Source organism: Pithys albifrons, chromosome 1 (genome assembly GCF_047495875.1).
Source record: "Pithys albifrons albifrons isolate INPA30051 chromosome 1, PitAlb_v1, whole genome shotgun sequence".
Classification (NCBI taxonomy): domain Eukaryota; kingdom Metazoa; phylum Chordata; class Aves; order Passeriformes; family Thamnophilidae; genus Pithys; species Pithys albifrons.
The window spans coordinates 36,720,928-36,735,244 of NC_092458.1; the positions used below are offsets into that span (position 1 = coordinate 36,720,928).

Below are 14,317 nucleotides of genomic sequence, written 5' to 3' on the forward strand. Positions count from 1 at the left end.
CTATAAAAGAAGATCAGGCACTGAATTCTGGCCCAGAGGCGAAGTGCAATGGATAGGTACAAAGAATCACAGAATTGTTAAGTTTGGAAGAGACATCTAAAGGCCATGTAGTCCAACTTTTCCTGAAATGAGACAGGACATCTTCAACTAGACCAGGTTGCTCAGAACTCTATCCAACCTGACCTTGAATATTTCCAGGGATGGGGCATCACCTCCTTGGGAAACCTGTTCTAGTGCCTCACCACCCTAACTACAAAAAACTTCTTCCTTATATCTGGTCTAAACTGACTTTCCTTCAGTTTAATATCATTACTTCTTGTTCTATCACAACAGGTTCCACTAAAAAGTTTGTCACCATTTTTTTTATAGGTACACTTAGAACAGACAGACAGCATCTGTACTACCAAGCAGCTGTACCTGGATCTTTTAAAGATCCATGTGGTCTCTACAGAGGCTTAGGGTACATTTATTATTTTGTGTGAATTTTTCAGTTTGAAATGTGTGAAATAGTATGACAGCTGTATTGCAGCTCTGTATTGGTGAATACAAAACATATCTGTGTGCTCTGCATGTGTCATACAGACATGTAGTAGAAGGAAAAAAATGTGTTAGGACAATATCAAATGCTTGACCAAGGAGCAGCAGACCAAACTAGTACAGTCAGAGGTAGAGCCAGCATGGAGAGAACTATTTCCAAATAACATCCAGGCATTGTTTAAACAGAACTAATAAATATGACCTAAAATAAAGCAAAGGGATAGGTGATACTGGCCTAAGCAGTATAGGTGATTTGGGTCCAGTACATAAGTTTGTTCTCTGCCTCCATTTTGTTTATCCATATCAATAGGGCCAATAATGGTCTTCAAATGGGTTTCAAATACTAGGGGGTATGACTGTCATGCATACAAACATATGCAATATGCCCTCTTCCCCCTTGATATTCAGTTTAGTTTACATGTCAGATAACATAAAAACATCATAATCTCTAAAGAACCAAGTTCTTACAAGTGTTATGAGTTCTTATAACTTTTTCTTAGCCAAAATATCAGTTTGTGGAGGCTTTTTCATTACACTTGCTTCAATCTAGCATGACTTCTTTACACTGGCCTAAACACTGCTGGCTCAGATTCCTTAATTTAATAATGTCATAGTTCTTTCTCCTGAAAGTAAATGCTAAATAGTCTGAAAGAGAATCAATTGTTTCATACCTTCAAAAATGTGGTTGTTTTGTTGTTTAACAAGATACTGGGTTCATATTTTCAACCAATAGACTGAGTTTATTTACAGATTTTGGAGCCACTTCCCAGGCAGTTGATTTGTTAAGTGCTGTACAGTGCCCAGCAAAAAAATATTGTAATCACTACTACAACCCATATAAATGTCAATAGTTTTATAAAAGCCACTTGCCACACTGTGTAAGAGCAGGAGAATGCCATTCACCACTGAATCAGCAGGACCAATTTATTCAATTTTAATTCAGAACTTTTATTAAGCATTTACATGCTACCTGAAAGACAAACTACCTAGCTAAGAGGAAAAAATGTTTCTTTGTATTGCTGCCCTGCTCCCTGCTCCTTGTGTAATCCATGCCATACGTCTGCCAAAATACTATTTATGGTAACAAAACACTGACAGTTTAATGAACTATATTCAGTTAAACAGCACACTTCTCATATTTTTTGCCCCAGTTCAAATCATGACACATTTCCAAAGCCAGATGTATAAGGTACTCGTTATCCCTGAGCTCTATGGCATAAATGTGGACAAGTACTTCCAGCATGCAGTTTTTCAAACAAAAGTCACCACCAAAGTTTCTGGAGTACACCATATATATATATGTGTGTGTGTGTGTGTGTGTGTGTGTGTGTGTGTGTGTGTGTGTATTTATATATAAATGTACACACATTATTTCATCCTAAGAACATGCATCCTCCTCTATACTCTGTAACTCATTCTTAAAAATATATTGGCTCAATAAAGTCTGCATCTTTAAATTTCAGCCCAACTTGTTTATTTCTTTCCTCTCTTTTTTCACCTCTTTTTTTTTCCTTATTCTACATTATTGACTTATGACAGAAACCTGAAAACCCAGATGATCCCACTAAATTCCTTTAAAGGTAGGATTAAGATTGAAAAAATGCTCTTCAATTTTTTTCCAAACTTTTTATTATACTTGAAAAAATAGATAATGAACAAGATCATTTGTTATTTAGACTTTGTTATTCTCTTCAGTCTCCTTAATAGTACAAGAAGAAATATTGTCTCCATATAAGTTCACAAATCACAGTGCTGGTTCTCTACTAAGTAACACTTGGATCTAATACAAATTCTTTATTTAATTTATACTATCCATGTACTTCTTCAAAGCTAGATTGACTCATATTATAAAAAAAAAATATAAAAGGCATTTAAAATAATTGTTGTGATGCACTTTTTATACAGTCATTATTTAGAAGGAAAATAAGTACATGTTATAACTGGAGAATTTTGAATACACTTACTGGGTCTTCCAGCTGAATAAGAAGGGTTACTAGTTGTATATTATGTGCCCCCATAAAAAGTACAAATGAATGTTCTTCCCATTGTGTCACAGTCTAAAATAATCTCTTTCTTTTTAAGTGTCACAAAATCTTTTCCAATCTACCAAATTTCTGCTTCAAAAAAAACCCCAAACCAAAACCCCATGATTTGTTGACTCATACCTTATTGTCTTTCAATTTCAATGAAAATAACAGCAAATATGGTTGGCAGTCATGTTAGATTGAGTTATGGCAAAGATTAGTTCACCGGTGTTGTGAGACTGTAGTAGACACACTAATAGTCCATATTTGCCGGGTCTTTCTCTTAATTTTGATGAACATTTATTGAACTAAGTATTTGAGATCTAAAAATAATATGTCCTCTGCCAGTGGCATTCTATTTTCACAGAAAATGTGTGTTCCACTACTATGGTATGTGTACACAGGCTACGGATTTGAGTGTAAGGTCCTTGGGAGTCTTCAGATTCCCTTCTTGACCACATAGCTTTGGCAAGTTTGGTCTCCCCTTTAGAACTTTCACTGCTCATTTGCCAAATACCCCTTGGCATTTTCACTGATGGCTTAGTGGAATGCTTTCTTTGACACAAACAACAATTATCTACCAGATTATAATACCAAAAAGTTCCATAGTAAATTCTGTGAAATTTCATCTTTTAGAATGAAAATGTTTGCATTACAGAAGTTACATTCTTGTAATAAAGTAGCTACAGGGTTCTTTAAATATATGACTTGGTACTATAAAACATTTCAGTAAACTCCTTGCTGCAGCATCTAAGGTATCTGTGAGAGTACTTAAAGCTTCTCTACATATCTCACAGTCTAAGCACAATTAGGAAAATTGTCACTAAGGATTGTGTGGTTGTTGTACAGTCCTATAGGGAATGGTAATATTTTGAGATTATTTAAAACTTTTATTGATGATCCAGAAAGCAATATCAAAACCAAAACAGTAATGACAAATCTTTTACTGCCACAAGAACTGGAGAACAACTAAATAATAAAAAGAAGTGACAAACTCTCTAAGAAAATATCTCTTCTGGCAAGTGAGGCAAACGAGTGAATTTTTAAACACATTCTATAATACAGACAAATGTAAATCTGCAAGTCTAACTATTATATTACATGCATATTAGAAGACAAAATATTCTGTTCTGTAAAATAATTGTGGGTGTCCTGGTAGCCAGCAGACTATGAATTACTAAGAACAGTGTTCTAGCCAAAGATTTTAATGGGATATCTTTGGGGATAGAAATAGGAATACTGTCACATTAGGATTGTTATATTACTCCTAAATTCCATTCTCATTTCCTTTGTTCAGAAAGGATGGCACAGAAGTAAGCTCTATTACAGTGATTAAAATGGAACAAAATACCCCTTTTGTTTTAACCAAGGAGCTCATCCTTCAATGCACCCCAAAAGAAGCTGCTCTCAAGGATTTATTTAACCAGCTTTAAAAGCCTTGTAAGTGCTTACATGGATTTGGTAGACCAAAGCATCTGAAAATAGCTAACAAATGAAAATCTTTCATTTGCCACATATTCAAAGTTAATCAAACAAATCTATACAATCAATATCATCCATTTTAAAATATCATACATATATTTTAAATGCATTATATTATAATTTATCAATAATAAACAGTCATTATCAACAGTCGTGGTAATAGATAGATAGATAGATAGATAGATAGATAGATAGATAGATAGATAGATAGATAGATAGATAGATAGATAGATAGATATTCTGGATCAAACATGCTGTGGTCTTAAAGCATTAAATAATTCTGGGGTTCAAGGGCAGGGTACGTATGTGGTTAAAGAGAATAAACAAAATGATCCCTTCTGCCTCTCAAAAATGTATGCATTCATATAACTACATATAGTTTAAATGAGAGGCTGCATTCCTTTTTATTTTCTTGTGCTTACAGGAAGTTACAAGTGATTTAATCTCTGTTGTTGTCTAACTCAGCAGGCAGCTAAACAAGAGACAGCCATTCATTCACTCCCCCTCAGTGGGATGAGGGAGAGAATCAGAAAAATGGTAAAACTCATGGGTTGAGATAAAAACAGTGTAATCAGACATAAAAGGAAAGGAAAAGAATAATGATAAAAGAATGCACAAAACAAGCAATGCACAAAACAAGCAATGCACAAAACAAGCAATGCACAATGCAATTTCTCAACACCCACTGACTGGTGACCCAAGCAGTGGCCCACCAGACTCTGGTCAACCTCTCCAGATTATAGTCCAAGCATGAATTTGTATGGTATGAAATCTCTCTTGGGCCAGTTGGGGCCAGCTGTCTCAGCTGTGTCCTCTCCCAGCTTCTTGTGCACCTGCAGCCTGCTTGCTGGCAGAGTGGTATGAGAAGGTGAAAAGTCCTTAGCAGAGTTAGCACTGCTCAGCAACAATTAAAATGTTATTGTGTTATCAATAGTCTTATCAGCCTAACCCAAAATACAGCACAATACCAGATACTAGGCAGAAAAATAACTCTATCCCTGCTGAAACATAGACAATGAGTAATGAATGATGAACACTGAAATGCAAGGAAATTTTTGTTTACGCTATCAAAACTGATGCCATACAAAAATCTACTATCCTATTTACTTATTCTGTATATCATATACTTACAGGGGAAACACTGATTCTCTATGAATTTTATTTTATTCTATTTCAATAAAAAATATCAATGTGTTACAATCAATGTGAACCAAGTTCAATCATAGTATTTCCTCTCTTTCATTTCACCTCAGCCTACAAAACCTTCACAAAAGGAAAAGGAGGGGCAGGCACTCATCTCTTCTCTGTGGGGACCAGTGACAGGACCTGAGGAAATGGTCTGAAGTTGTGTCAGGGGAGGTTTAGGTTGAATATTTGGAAAAGATTCTTCACCCAGAGAGTGGTTGGGCACTTGCACAGGCTCACCAGGGAAGTAAGTGGTCACAGCAACAAGCCTGACAGAGTTCAAATGTTTGGACAATACTCTCAGGCACCTGATGTGACTCTTGGGGATGGTCCTGTGTGGGGCTAAGAGTTGGACTCAATGATACTGGTGGGTCCCTCCCTGCTTTGCATATTCTGTCACTCTGTGATTTATGTGCACATCATAAGTGTTTCTGGATTAAATCTCAAAGGAAGCTAGAAGTGAATCCAATTCATCTAAATCCAAGCAAATCCAGAAGAATTATTTCTAGAAGTATTACTATCTGGCACTCTTTAAAATGACAGAAATAAACTGTGCTATTTTTTTCCCCTTTGCTTAGCATTACATACCTGAATACTTAAAAACACACCATTTCTCTTGGCAGATCTCATTAAAAAACTACTCGTGAATCTGTATGCCAGAGTCTCCAGCAGGGTTTCCTTTCCTGTACAAAAATGTGCATTCTAAATGTGAAGTCCAGTTTATATCGGGGACTGGTGTTTAGCTCACTAGTATTACAGCTCATAGTCCCTCACAATAGTATCCCATGAGGATTTTTGGAACAAAAAGCTCTAGCTTTGTGCGAAGTACATAAGTATAAGCACAAGCATATACTATACATTTTGTTCCATCATTAGCATGCTTCCTGGCCATAACAGATTTGAACAGATCCAACCACAAAAACGCTTGACTCCAATTTGAAGCTTAGCATAGTTTACAAATGATTCCCAACAGTCTGCCTGGTTATGGATAGCTCCTGACCATTTTCATTCAAGTAAACAGATACAATTTTGGGAGTTGTCTACAGTGTTGAATAAAAGAGAACTGGGCAATAAGCTACAGCAACAGATATTGAATTTCTCAGTCTTTGTAACTGATTTTATTTTTCCAACCAGTTCTCCTTGAGGTAAATCTCTTATTAAGAGTCTAATTGTAAGCACTGGGTATGTGAAGCAGTGTGTTCTCATCCTTGATCCCTTTCTTACTTAGCAATATAGATGCAGCTTCTAAATGTAGTTGTCTGTGGGAGAAAGCTAAAATGGACCTCCAAGAAGGACAGTGCTGGAAAGCAGCCAGACCGTACCAACTGCATATATGAAAGACTTTGGTTATGGGAGTTTGAAAGTTACGCATTTTACTGTACGTTCTTGGTTCAGAGAGATTTATTGTTATCTCCCTGTGTGGTTTTCACCCCTCACATTTATTTCCCGTGTAGCTTTGTCCTGATCTGTCTCCATCTCTCCGTCCCTACATGCAGCAGGCACATGGCTTCCCTGGACAGTGCTATGTTCATCCTGCCCACCTAGCCAGCCCCAACTCTGTCCTAGCCCCATTTGGTACCTCACCCATCTATCCCCAATCCCTTGCTTCCTATTGTGTTTGATTCTTCCATTTCCCCTATTGGCTAGCCAAATGCCAAATCACTGCCTCCCCCCCGAGCCCTTACCAAATCCTGTCCAAGTTCTAGCACCTTCCCCTCAGAATCCTATAAAAGCCTCATGACTGCTCAATAAAACATTTCCATCTCGAGTCTCTCTGAGTGAACAGCCCCCTCTCTTGCTCCCTGGCTTGGAGGGACCCGCAGGAACTGCCTCCTACCCCTAAATGCTGTATAGTTGTCTGTTAACAAATATCCTTTTCCTAATTTGTTCCATATAAAAATATTGCTTTATATCTGGGAGTGTATTTTTTAGCTAAAACCTCTCAACTCGAGTTCTCACATGAATTCTTTCACAAGCAATTACTTTTGTTTCCAGTTATTACTAGTTCCAAGTGACTACAGGAGCAAAAGCCTAGCTCTTATCCCTTGGTGCAATTCCTGCCACCACAGTTATGCACACTATCAACTTGATTTGCTTAAAAAAATCTTCAGCATTTTCAGCTTTAAAAAGGCATGTCTTGATAACATCTCACTGTAGATTTAAATCACACTCAGAAAGTTAACTGAGTAAGGCATTTCTATGATAACAAATTACAGCAAAATTAAACTCCAGAACAACAGCTTGTACTCTTATTTCCATCTAGGTAGTAGAAATAACAGAACAAAATCACATTATATATGATTAATGTTTACACACCAATGTTCTTTGCCCATTTCATCCATCCACAAAGAAAGCATAGCTACAAGCAGAAATAGATGGTTATAATAATGAGAGATAGAAATTTCAGAAAAAAAAAAATCAACGACAAAATTTCATTCATAATATTTCTAAACATATAGGATAATCATCTTCAGTATCCATTCTTTAGAGCCATGGATGTGCTTGTATTTTTTTTTAAACTGTTCTTTTCTCTTTATCTGTTTCATTTTATTCATTTGAAGGTCATCAGCATAACTCCCTCTCCTAGACATTATAAATAATTTTTTCAGAAAATTTGCAAATAGTTTTATCCTTTGCTTTGCCTCATGTGACTTTTAAGACCTTTTCCTCTTGGTAAGGGTTGATATTAATAGATATGACATATATTAGACCAGTTTTTTGGTTTTAATATTGGACAAAAGTAGCATTCATTTTCAGAAGGTGGAATTCTCTTTTCAGAACAGAATATATGAAACTCTAGACAGCTTAATATCAAGTAGTTTGATGAATGATTGAAGCCTTACAAAAATCAGATAAAGGACTGATTTAAATAACAAGGCATATTGTGATCAGATAAAGCTCATCCGAACAAGCATACCAGGATTTCTCATGGTTCTTGACTTCAGAATCATCCACCTCAGTGCACATGTCAAGAAATACACGTGTTTTTCTGTAAGGTGTCTAAGGTCCTCCATAGTCATTTGCGTGTTGGAGGTTTGATTCAGTCTTCTGACGCGGTTTTCTAGTGCCTTTTGAGAGGACTGAGAGTACCTGGGGCACTGTATGGGGGTAGAACTGTGACAGAATTTGCAGAAGAGCTCCTCAAGCAGCTGCTCAGGTCAAAAGACACAGAGCCACTGGAATGGCTCCAGGCATCCGTATACATGCAACTGGATCATAATCCTAGTTGGAGCAGCGAATTATTCATCTGAGCAAAGGGCTGTGTCTAAATTGAGATTTATAGAAAAGAAATAATTACAAAAGAAAATTTTCCAAACGAATTCTTAATTCTTTCAGCCAGAGAGTACAATTTTTGTTTGTTCGTTAACAACATGGCTTGCAGCACAACTAGGCCAACTGGACAAGAGAACAACGGGATGCCCAGCCATTATCTAGATGCTATAAAATTGAAAATATCACTGTTTCTTTGTATGCTCTCTCTATATATAAATGTACTAGTAGCGAGCATAAAGATGAAATTACTTTTGAGGAAAAATGCTGATTAAAACTTCGAATTAAATTTTCTGAAAAAAGTTTCAAACCAAACATTTTCATTGTTAACAACTAGAACTTAGAATACGACATAGAAAAGTAATCACAATTACAGTCAATTTAAATAATCTCATGCCTATCATTACACAGGACAGTTTTTCAAATAGGATAAGAAACTAAAGCATATTAAGGAAGCTGTGGAATGGAAGAGAATTCACCAAGCTCCAAGAATGCATGCATATGGACTTGACTACATGATCATTAGCTCATTATCATGAACTGGTTTCTACTACTAATAATAACAATTTGTTATTAGTCTGGCTGTTACTTAGAAATAAAAATCATGACATTAGCAAAACAGCAAATGTTCATTTTGGTTTTCTAACAATAAAATTTATTCAGTGCTTCAACAGACATGTTGAAAATAAGGTAGGATCGCGTTCTACAGCAAATTATCTACTACATGAGTTGTTCATCTGTGTGTTTCCAGTCCATGGCAATTCTGAACTTATATCTACAAAAGTAGAAGTTCCCTCAGTTTTATGACACAGATTGTTACTTAAGAAGAGTTAATGATCTGTAAACCCTAGTTTTATCTCATTATCAGTGAAAATAGAATTCTAAAGTTACAGTTAAAGTGAATTAAGCATCATGGCAGATAATGAAAATTGCAGACAGGCTATTTTAGGTTCTGATTTCTTCTTATGCTTCACAGATCTATAGGTGAAAGGGCATAATATTAAGACATTTAGAAGAACCTTCTGAAATGCTTTTCACTTTATAAGAATAACATCTTATTTGACATTTCTTCTGGAGGGCCATTCAGAACACATTATAGAAAAAGCTGCATTGCAATAATCAGTGCATCATGAGCACAATTGTGACCGGATTGTCAGAGGTACATTACATTTTCTATTGCTACCCTATTGTGAGTTGATAAATTGGTGATTTATCCAGAGAACTGATTTCAGTGAATGGAATTCAGTGGGTGGTCAGGGAAGGTGACACACCAGCAGTGCTGACTGACACACTACTTTCTCCTATCCACCAGCAGCATGATAAAGCTACTTTGGTCTTTCACTTGGTAACACTTCCAGCCATCACCTGAGTGGACTCTGGAGTGAGTGAGGAAAAGCAGTAGCTGCCTTGCAAATCTCATGAAGGCTAAGCTGACAGCAAGACCAAGACTGCATTTAAGATATCTGAATGTCAATAATTATTCTGTGGTTTTGTCATATCATTTAACAGAAAAACCTAGGAAACAAAAGGAAGAGTTTCCTGGTAGACAGGATTAATTTCCATGATTTATATATATTTACATCTGAGTTACTCATATCTTCTGGTATCTACTGATATGTTATAGTCAGCAGAAAGAAAACAGAAATCTTTAAGGCCCTTCTTCTGACTTGCTTCAGATTTATCTATAGGACAGGGCAGACTGCAACCTAAACCCACCTATTGCTCTCTACTGGTAAGAAAGACCAGTTCAGACATAAGTAGATATTTGGCTACATAAATCCTAAAATTTAGCACTGTTGAGAAGGGGTGCACAGCAATTAAAGCATCTCATAAGGAATGCAGTTTTGCTGGTACAATTATGCTGAAAGCTAGACACACAGGATTTATCTGGAAATCAGCTTTGGTTATTTGACCTGGGGAATCAGACGTCCAAACCTACCACTAAGATGCAATTCCTTTGCTCCTGGCTTTTAAAACTCCATGAAAGCCCCGTGAGCTGACCAAGCTTTCAGTGAGACTTTCCTCATGGTAGCACAGAGCACAGAATGTTGCCTTCGAGCAAAAAGCCTCTCAAGCTTCTGTTTAATCTCTACTGTTATTTGCTTGTATGCAAAATGAACAAATAAATTCCAAGAAATGGAATTATTCAGTTTCTCTCAAACAAGGGACTGACTAAATTTTTTGTCAGTTTGAGCACTTTGCACCATAATTTAGATTATTGAATAACTTTTTAAAATCATTTTTAATTATTCCAAGCAGCTTGAGAAATAAATTATTTTCTATATATTTTGACATCATAATTGAGCCACATGAGCATTTAATAAATTGAATAAAATCCTGTGACAGATCAAAAGTATGTTACATTCAGCCGAGGCACTGTGTGTTTAACGCAGAGAGCTTGGAAAATGAAAATATAGCGTGAAAGAGAATACATTTATAATTAGGAAGCAGTTACAGAATTAATTTTTGCCACATTCTAAAGTAGATGTTTTTTCTACAGTTTTATGACATTTTTCAGACATACCAGTTATCCAGATTTTTGTGAAGAAAGAGGAAATCAAGATGCAAGGGAAAGAATATGTTTAAATGAAATGGAAACTGATTGTCCAATAACAACAACAACAACAACAAAATCTCTCCTTTGAGAGTCTGATTAGTCAGATTTTGGCAAATGACTGTCAACAAAACATACTATAAAGGATGCAGACACAATGTGTGTCTCCTAAAACACTATGGGGAAGGAGTCCACAGTCCTGCCTTGGATATAAGAGGACCTCACACACCAGTCATATGCACTTTGTATGTCTCCATTAGTTTTTTTTCCTGAAAAGGATTTTAAAAAGTATTGCAACATGAAATAAGAGCCAGCAATAAGTAAATGAGTCTGTTTCTATTTACATATCATGCCAATCTAATATTGTACTAATTTCCAGGCTCTGTAGCTGAGTTATTCTGACAGGCATTCTTCATGATGTAGTTCAGTTATGAAGTTAGTGAGTGGTTATAAAGCCTGTTCTCTGACAACTGATGATGACATTGAGAAATAATTCACCCATGGTTTATCATTATAATCAGTCAGAGATGATAGGAGTCATTATCATTGTTGCCTAGCACATAACATTGAATAATCAACAAATTAGTGACACACAGGACACAATCAATTTTCAAAAGTAAATATTTTCATTCCTCAAGGAGACAGTTTATTGCTTTTAGTACCAGGTAATACATACCAGAATTAACTTACCACCACAAGTGGCATATTAAAAGTAGAATTGCATACTCACCTCTGACCTCCACAGCAGATGAGTGGAATTGAGCAACTCAGACAGCCAGCATGTTTATGTGGTGCTCATCATTTCAGGAATCTCACACAAATGACAGCGTAAGCTCCAAGACACTTAGGTATACCAAACCTTCAGCTGCCTCCAGTAAAATTGAGGCATATACAGATAATAAGAGCTGCTACCACAAGGGATTTAGAGATTTATGCTCTCTGAGAACTGGCTTATGTACAGTTGGCACAAAATTATTAACAACAAACTACTACATCACATCCTATTATGATGGAATTTTATAGGTTTCTAAACAAATGGCAAAATCTTTCACCAAAAAAAAACCAAAAAACCTTACTATAACTTTACAAAACTAGTATGATCCCAGAAACATTTGAAAGCAAGTTAAATATAAATAGAAAAATAGAAGGAATCTTTTACTTTCGCATTAGCCATTGCTCTATAGATAATAAAAGTGAAAAATGGTCCCTTACACTTAAAAAAATTCAAACATTAAAAATACATTTCCCTCTTCAGCAGCTGAACATGCACTTTTTCCTTAGATCACAGCATTTTAAATTGATCTAGAATATGATATGTCAGTAGACACCTATAACATTTAATAGAGAACTCAATTACTATGAAACAAAATCCTTCAGTATTCATTCATCTCATAATGGACCATAACTATGTTGTCTATAGGACAGTTTTTGTGGGGAGGGATTCTCTATGCAAAACTATTGCATGGGCTATCTCCTGCACTCCCTCCCCACCACCAAGACAAAAGAAATTATGCAGGAACTCAAAATAACTAAAATAACTAGTATAACTAATAACCAGGAATCTCCTTATATTAGTGAGATCAAATATCGATTACAAAACATACCTCCAATCTATGACTTTGTCTGGCCCAATCCTATAATAAGAGTTTACCGCAAAACACACCACAGCAGAAACATACATCCAGAATCTTCTGTATTATTTACCAAGTTTTTCATAAGTTCCAATATAGTTTCTTTATATTTTCAGAATAAATTCTTCAGACAGAATGCCACTTTTAACTCTAGTACATAATTTATGTCCCACTTAAACCTTACACTGAAAGTTTTCCAGTTGCTGAGATTTTGTGCTAGCACTCTTCAGAAGGAAAGTGAATTCTCAATGAGGGTAAAACAAGGCCTTCCTGCCATGCAATTTGCCCCTTCTCTCCATTCGTGAGTTGTCATTTATTTTCATGATTTCTGTATAATTATACTTCTCTGGTTATATTTGTGTAGTAAGGCTGCTTTGCATAAATTGGGACTTATCATGTATGATGGGCTGTATTTTAAATCCTCTTTGCCTCCAAAATATTCTTAAAATAGTTCCAATTTCCTAGTCTTGTCATAATGCATCATGCCTGTTTTTCAAAATCTTTAAGAGAATTAAGGTATCCTTGAAGTTTGAAAGTGATGGAGGAGGGGACACATATTACTTGAGAACAGTTTTCTTCGTACATAAAGAGGTAGACCATTTAACAACCAGAGTCTTCTCAGAAAGATTTGATAGAACAATTTGTTAAATCCCATTGGTTCCCGGTATATGTGATAAGATTATAACTTTTCTCAGAAAAGCTAGCTCTAAGTTCAAGTAGCTGCCTATGCTATTTCTCTGCAGCATTACTTATTCAGATGCAATCAAATACCATGGAGAATATTATAAAATAGAAGCCTTTTTTTAAATTCCTGAGAAAACCCAGCTCATCCATTTGCAGCTGTAATATGTGCGCAATAGTCTAATTATAGTAATCCTTATCTATGCAGACTATGTTATTAAATGTGACATATATTTTAATTGTTGACAGATGGCTTTGAATCATGCATAAATATTTATAAGGTCACATGTACTCCTATAGTTAGCACACACAAAAATTCCAGGTATATTAGTCTGTCTTCTGAATCCTTTTACATGCACATGCAAATTCAGAATTTCCACTATAATAACTATTTTATTGTTCATGTTATCTGAAGATATAAAGAAATCATTTTCTTCTTAAAGTGAAATGAATATTGCACAAATTACAGACTGTTTTAATTATTCAGGAAATCAGAGTACTTTTTCATCAGTACATTGTATTATGTTAGTCCATGTGCTCACAGTATTAAATATTGCCATTGTGCTGTTTATTCATAATGACCCATCTTCAGCCATCACCTCCACAGGAGAGATCAATAGAAACCTTAAAATCATCAAGAACAGTGCAGAAAAACAGGATCAATCCAGCAATTCCACTCACTGACATGTGAATCTAATGCATGTGTTCCTCTTATTCAGAACTTTAAACTCCTCATTTAAATTACATACAATGAAAAAGTTGGTTACTAACAAAACAAGCAAAAGAATTAGAAAATAGGCAACATTCACCAGAAGTGCCATATAGGAAATACATTACCTGAGCTTTTCAAAGATGTCATAAGGTAGGCTTAAAGTAATGACTAAGTGAAGAATGAGGCATTACACAAGTCACAAAAACTACTTGTGTACGTTTTCAGCTGTTAGGGTGGGAGT

General features: G+C 35.7%; 1 protein-coding gene across 1 annotated transcript in view; it reads right to left on the minus strand.

Annotated features, from left to right (window-relative positions):
- GPC5 (glypican 5) overlaps window positions 1–14,317 on the minus strand; it is a 623,049-nt gene that overhangs the window by 286,511 nt on the left and 322,221 nt on the right.